General features: G+C 36.5%; 1 protein-coding gene across 2 annotated transcripts in view; it reads right to left on the reverse strand.

Moving 5' to 3' along the window:
* The window catches only part of sh2b3 (SH2B adaptor protein 3), a 46,874-nt gene extending 40,790 nt beyond the window's left edge, over positions 1–6,084 (reverse strand). For both annotated transcript variants that reach the window (XM_079608620.1, XM_079608619.1), the window contains exon 1: positions 5,936–6,084. The gene's annotated coding sequence lies outside the window, so the exon portion shown is untranslated. The remainder of the gene's footprint in view (positions 1–5,935) is intronic.
* Between the last annotated feature and the right edge of the window lie 312 nt (positions 6,085–6,396).

Genomic DNA, 6,396 nt, shown 5'->3' on the forward strand with positions numbered 1-6,396 from the left:
ACTGAATAAAATGTTTTAAAAAAAAAAAATTCTCAAAATTGCGTGACAAACTTGCAATTCAGATTTCTTTCTGAGAATTGCGTGATATAGCCTAAATAGTCAATTCTGACTTTTTTCTCAGAATTGCCTGATATAAACTCACAATTCTGACTTTTTTCTCAGAATTGCGTGATATAACGTCACAATTGCAAGTCAGAATTGTATGATTAAAACTTGCAATTCCAAGAAAAAAGTCCAAGGCCAAGGTTTCACCAAGAATGTATAAACTAGGACAGAGAACATACTGGGTCTGTGATATCTTTAAAATATCACAATGTACCCATCTCCAAAAATACTGGACTTCTGAGCATTCTCTCTGACATCGACAACATTGAGGATTATCCTTAAACCCACTCTAAACAGCAAAATATTACATTTTCTAATAGAATATGTGAAGTTTGCCTGTGCAAAAGTCACATACACAATGCTAGATTGTTGCCATGCAGTTGCTGGCCAGTTGCTAGGTGGTTGCTAGGGTGTTCTGAGTGTTTGCTTGCTGGTCCAAATCAAAAGTGCCCAATCCCAAGTCTCTAGAGCCACAGAGCACCAAAAACAAACAGCAGCCACCTTTTACATTTCGTCCTGATCCAAAACAACAAGCTTATGCTGCGTTTACGCCACGCCATAACTGTAATTACAAAATGGCAACCAGTGACGTTCTACCCGGAGCTGTTCACGTCCTCAGACTCTGATTTATGCGTTTCAATGTCAACACTATCAACAGGTGGTACAACTAGAGCTCTGTAAGTTGTTTAAGTTCATCAGGGTTTTTCTTGCATAGAGAATTATTAGGTGCCGCCAAATCAAATTTCGTGCCGCCTCCGGCTCTCAAAAAATCTCGGACAGACAGTCGCTCACACTTTTTCCACCGTGACGGTTAAGTTAAAGCTACACTGTGTAACTTTTTTAGTTTATTCTTAGCTAAAAACACTTAGTTCTTTCAAAAATATATGTGCTCATTAATGTATATTTACTTCGTTCAAGTAATAAAGTATTCTCGTGAGTGTATAATATGTGATTGAAAATACATACGGGTGAGGGGTTCGAATGTCGGTCGCCATGTTGCCCCTCCATATTGAAAGTACATTAGCCAAAGAGGGACATACCCGTTAATTCAAGCTTCGCCTTTCGCGTCTCCGCAATTCACTGGCACCGGCCCTGTTTTTATTTTTTCCTTTCCCTCTACATCTACCTCTCCCTCGCACCTCCGTCACATCCACTGATCTCTGCTCACGGAGAAAATAATATAGCCTACAATGTACACTTTGCCTTACGCTAGTGATGTCGTACAATATACAGAATAACGATAGCACTGATAAAAGTTACTTTACTAAGATTAGCTTGCATTCGTCTGGGAACCTGATAGCTGATGTTAGCAATGAAATGGTAAAAAAATAACGAAAACATAAAACTATTATTCATTTTACATAGATGTCATATCCTATATGTTAACTGACAAATTAAATTACTGCAAATTATAATAGTTTTCTAAAGTAACCTCATCACTTGAAGGAATACTCATGGACGAGGTCGAACTGGAAGCCATGTTAATCTTGGACTACATTGGCCATCGTAGGAGTTAAAACGAAATCGGAATTGAGAGGAACAGAAACTAATATTCACTGGATGGTCATATACCCTTTCACCGCTAGATGGGGTAAAAATCACACAGTGTAGCTTTAAGGGTTTCCGGCTTGTGTCCATTCTCAAACTGTATAGTTTGACGATAATGCCGCGCGGATCATAATCCGCGGGCCGGCGGGGCAAGTAATAAAAACATAACGTTACAATTAATCGAGGGTGGATGACAGATAAATCATTATAATGTGTTGAGTTTAATAAAGACACGGATCTCTCATTATTACGGTAAAAGCAATGAACGCGCATCACACTTTTACTTTCGTTTTCAACAACGTAATTCTCTTCAGGGAAAACCAGTCAAGGAAAACATATCAGGGCCCTACATATCATCCGAACATATCATCGACAATATATAACGCTTGTCCGTGACACGTGTGTGTGTTTTTTTAAAGGGCAAGTGAAAGAGAATTGTACTTGTCCAACCGGACAAATGCCCTGATTAAAAAAAATTTCAATATCAAAAAAATTAAATAAAAAATAACTAGGGAATCACCGAAAACGCGAGGATGATTCTGATTTAATTTCATTTAATGTAAATGATAGCCTATAGTTGATAAAAATGTACTGACGGTAACAGTTGCGCTGTTTCAATTTGAAATGAAAGATGGAGCATTTAATAAAATTAGAGTTTTCTTAAAGGTAAAAAACGTATTCTGATAAGAATGTTTTCCAACAGTGATGTAATGAAACATTTTTTATTCTTTTTTCATCTTTCAAATGTAAGTTTGAAGTGAGCCTCTGTTTAGGCTATTAAGGAAATGTAATTTTGCCAAAGGAAGAACTATTATTGTGTTGTTAAATGTTATTTTTAAAGCCGCCTTCAGTGTGATATTTTACTATATTATCATGCTTAACACTGAGAATTTTTATAATTGTAATGAGATGATCAGAAGCAGATATCAGATGTCTAAATCAGATAATATCATTGGTTTGGCCGGTTGGCGGGTGGATTATTTATTTTTAACAGTGGATTCGGGGGACTCAAAGTGCACCAGATTGATGAATTTATTGTTAAAATGTACAAAATGTACAAAGTTACCCCGCTGGAAGTACCGAGATCCACCCACAAAAATACTGTGGGAAACACTGTAGGCTATATGATGGTCAACAAAAAATACAAATTGAATGATCTTATTGTTAAAATACATGACCGGGATTTTACCACCTCCGCCTCGTTTTGATCCAGGAAAAACCCTGTTCATTATTATTGCAATCTGATGTGCTTTGAGACATGAGGTCATTCAACTTTGCAGAATCTGCTGTGTGTGTTTGTGTGTTTTGAAGGAGGCGTGGCTTTGGAGACGCTCTGAAGGGAGGGTGTGATCTATGCTTTCAAAGCTAGCTTGCTATTGCTAGCCTCTCTGAAATTGCCTAATCTACCTTTAAGAATATTGCATATTCAACAAATAAGACATTCTTAACAAAATATCTGAGAAGATTTCTTAAGAATCTTAAAAAGATTTTCATGAATCCGGCCCCTGGTCCCTATATGGCTCAGCTTCCTCCTTCCATGTAAGTTTTATAAATATCCACCATATAAAAATTGTAATTCTGATTGCTTAGAATAGAGTTGAGGTTCATAGCACAAACTCCCATAAGTTACACACCAAATTTCTGAACAAACCCCTAATTCTAAGTGTGACCAATAGCGCTAGGTGGGCAGGGGTGTGTTAACACAGAGCACTAATTATACACACTTTGTGGGAGTCATTCCAAAGTATCCCTTCAAATAAGCAAAAACACATTTCAACACCTCAATGGCACTCAACGATGTCTGTGCATCTGCTAGACAAATATTCGGTGTCTCCAAACACACAATGACAGCATTCTTGACTCGACCGCAAGCGAGATACAATGCAACCTTGTAATTCTCCCCTGTCCTGTTTGCACAAGCCCATTCAATAGTGGTTCTATCTCTCCCTGGCACTAGCATGCACAAAAGCCAGACAGAAGCGCTGATGCCGGGGCAGAAAACACGCATCAAAGTGTGGCTTTGTGCCCTTTTATGAGGCTGCAGAACCTGAAGGAGGTTGATCAAAAGGAAGTGCATGTACACACACGTGTGCGGGCACACACACACACACACACAGCACGCTGCTTTGAGCGTTTAAGGCTTTTTCGACCATATCACGCAGCCACATCTCGACACACTGTTAGGAGTTCAGGGGCCAGCGAGTGTGGGAACGGGGGATTTTTACAGCTTGAGACGAACACATGATGCAACAGAATCCCCTGTTCAATACATGAACATGTTGGCATCAGCGCATCTCTATACTCATATTTTGAAAAGGTTTCGCATGTGTTCTGAGCTATGTGTGAAATTCGTATCAATATAATGCACAGAAAACCACAACTGAACTAATGCATGTTATAAATATCACACCCAAGCCAAATATTTAACACTCACCAAAGTTCATACGAGACTGATAAGCGTTTTATAGAAATCAACATTAGAAAATATAATGCCATACATGTTAATTTGGTTATTTATTGATCTGTTTGCTTGACACAACCAGCTCCTTTTAAGGAAGCTAAATGGCTCCACTGTCACAAGGTTACAAATGTATGCAAAATACAGTTTTGTGGGCTGTAAGAAATATTTTTTCAGCCAGTTAATACAGGCCATGTGTGGCAAACAGTTAGTTTTGGACCCTGATCACACCGATAAAACATAAAGAAGTAAATTAAAAAGTACAGAATGATCAGAAAGAAATACATATTTACATTTTGCATCAAAATTAGTGCGAGTGAGGCTTTTCTGGCATTCTCATTCCAGTAAACCCTAATATGACTGACCAATTTTACATAACTTTTTTTTTTTGTCATGTTCACAAGGTAAAGAAAATCTATGTACTTGACAAATTATATCTAAGATGAACCCCCCTCTAAACAAAATGTATTTGTTTTTGTAAAATGTACAACAAAGTGTTAATAGATAATGCACAATTAAAAAAATAGAAATAATGTTTTATATATATATATATATATATATATATATATATATATATATACATATATATATATATATATGTGTGTGTGTGTGTGTGTGTGTGTGTGTGTGTGTGTGTGTGTGTGTGTGTGTGTCTTTAAAAAAATATTGGTCAAAATAAATGTTCTAGGGCTATGAGGTGATTAATAGCGATTAATCGTATCCAAAATAAAAGGATACATAATATATGCGTGTATTGTGTAAATTATTTTGTATATATAAATACATACATGCATGTAGAAACATTTATTATTTATATGTAAAATATTTATATATAATATAAATATATATATACATACATACAGTATATACATGCATGTGTGTGTCTTTCTAAACAAAATAATTATTATTTTGCATATTTTACATTTGCATACACATGTTTACGAGCTCATATGCAAATGAGCAAATGACAAATTATTATTAAAAATACATTATAAACTAAAGTACAGGCAGGATTTCCGGTCGCTTGTTCTAGATAATGAAAAGCACATCTGGCATAAACTAATTTGCATACACATGTTCACGAGCCCATTTCACATGCAAATGACCATGGCATATTATTATTATTATTATTAATAAAATACATCATAACTAAAGTAAAAGCGGTGTTTCCATAAATTAATTTGTATGCACGAGCCCGTTTCGCATGAGTATGGAAATTAGCTCGTGCCACATTCTTATAATTAGTAATATTAATGTATATGTTGTGTAACAAAATTACGTAATCACTGGACTTAATTCGATGCCATTAAGAAACTTGTAGGCGGTTGTGAACGCATGAGCACGTGCAGTTTAATCTTGTCAAGTTATCGTAATAATTTTGCGATGCTTTCTTTAATTGCCAGTTCGAAATGACGCAAATTCTAAGAATCCGTACGTAATTCACGTATCTTTCGGACCGAGCCAGGCACGCGCTGTGAAACTGCGTGATCCCTTTGAGCTATCTTCTGCGCGTGTCAAGTCCATTATAACTTTGCAATACACTTTGAAAGGGAAGATAGCATCGCATAACCTCAATAGCCAATATACGAGTTATATGAAACTTTCATAATAATTACTGCGGTGTCATAACTGTCGGAGAGCAGACACCGGAGACCCCCCCTCTCGACTCAAACTCTCACGTTCTGCGTTATCTGCACTGACCAAGAAACTTCTGGCCCAAAGTGTCAGGATATATAGCACGAACTGTTAATAATTTGCAGAATCCTATTAAACATATTAACATACAAGAAGAGAGAGCTATGGTAATGATTAAACATGACTTGCCTGCCAGCCGTGGTGTCCGTTACTTTCTCTGTCATGTTGGATGCGCGCAACAACAGTCCTGCGTAAACTTTCAGGAAGGAAAAAAAACACACACACACAAACTTTCCATGGACACAGCGACAACAAGCGACGAAAATCCTTGATGTGGCGAGACACACTGCATTTCCGGCAAAATAAAAGCCCCATTTCGTGTGCAAAGCCATTCGTGTAGTTTTTGTAACCGTCTCATACAATTGCACCACTATAATATTCATGATATTTTAAGACAAGGACATCGTGTATAAATATTGTTTATTCTGAGAGACATTAAAGAGTTCTTGATTTATCAACATCTTATACATAGGGATACAAATGAATAAAACTACAATAAAAATAAATACAATTAAAAATAATACAATACAGTAAAAATAATGATATTACACAATTATACAAATTAGAATTACATGTAGGGCTATTCATGA

The sequence above is a fragment of the Phoxinus phoxinus genome (assembly GCF_949152265.1).
Source record: "Phoxinus phoxinus genome assembly, chromosome: 3".
NCBI lineage: Eukaryota > Metazoa > Chordata > Actinopteri > Cypriniformes > Leuciscidae > Phoxinus > Phoxinus phoxinus.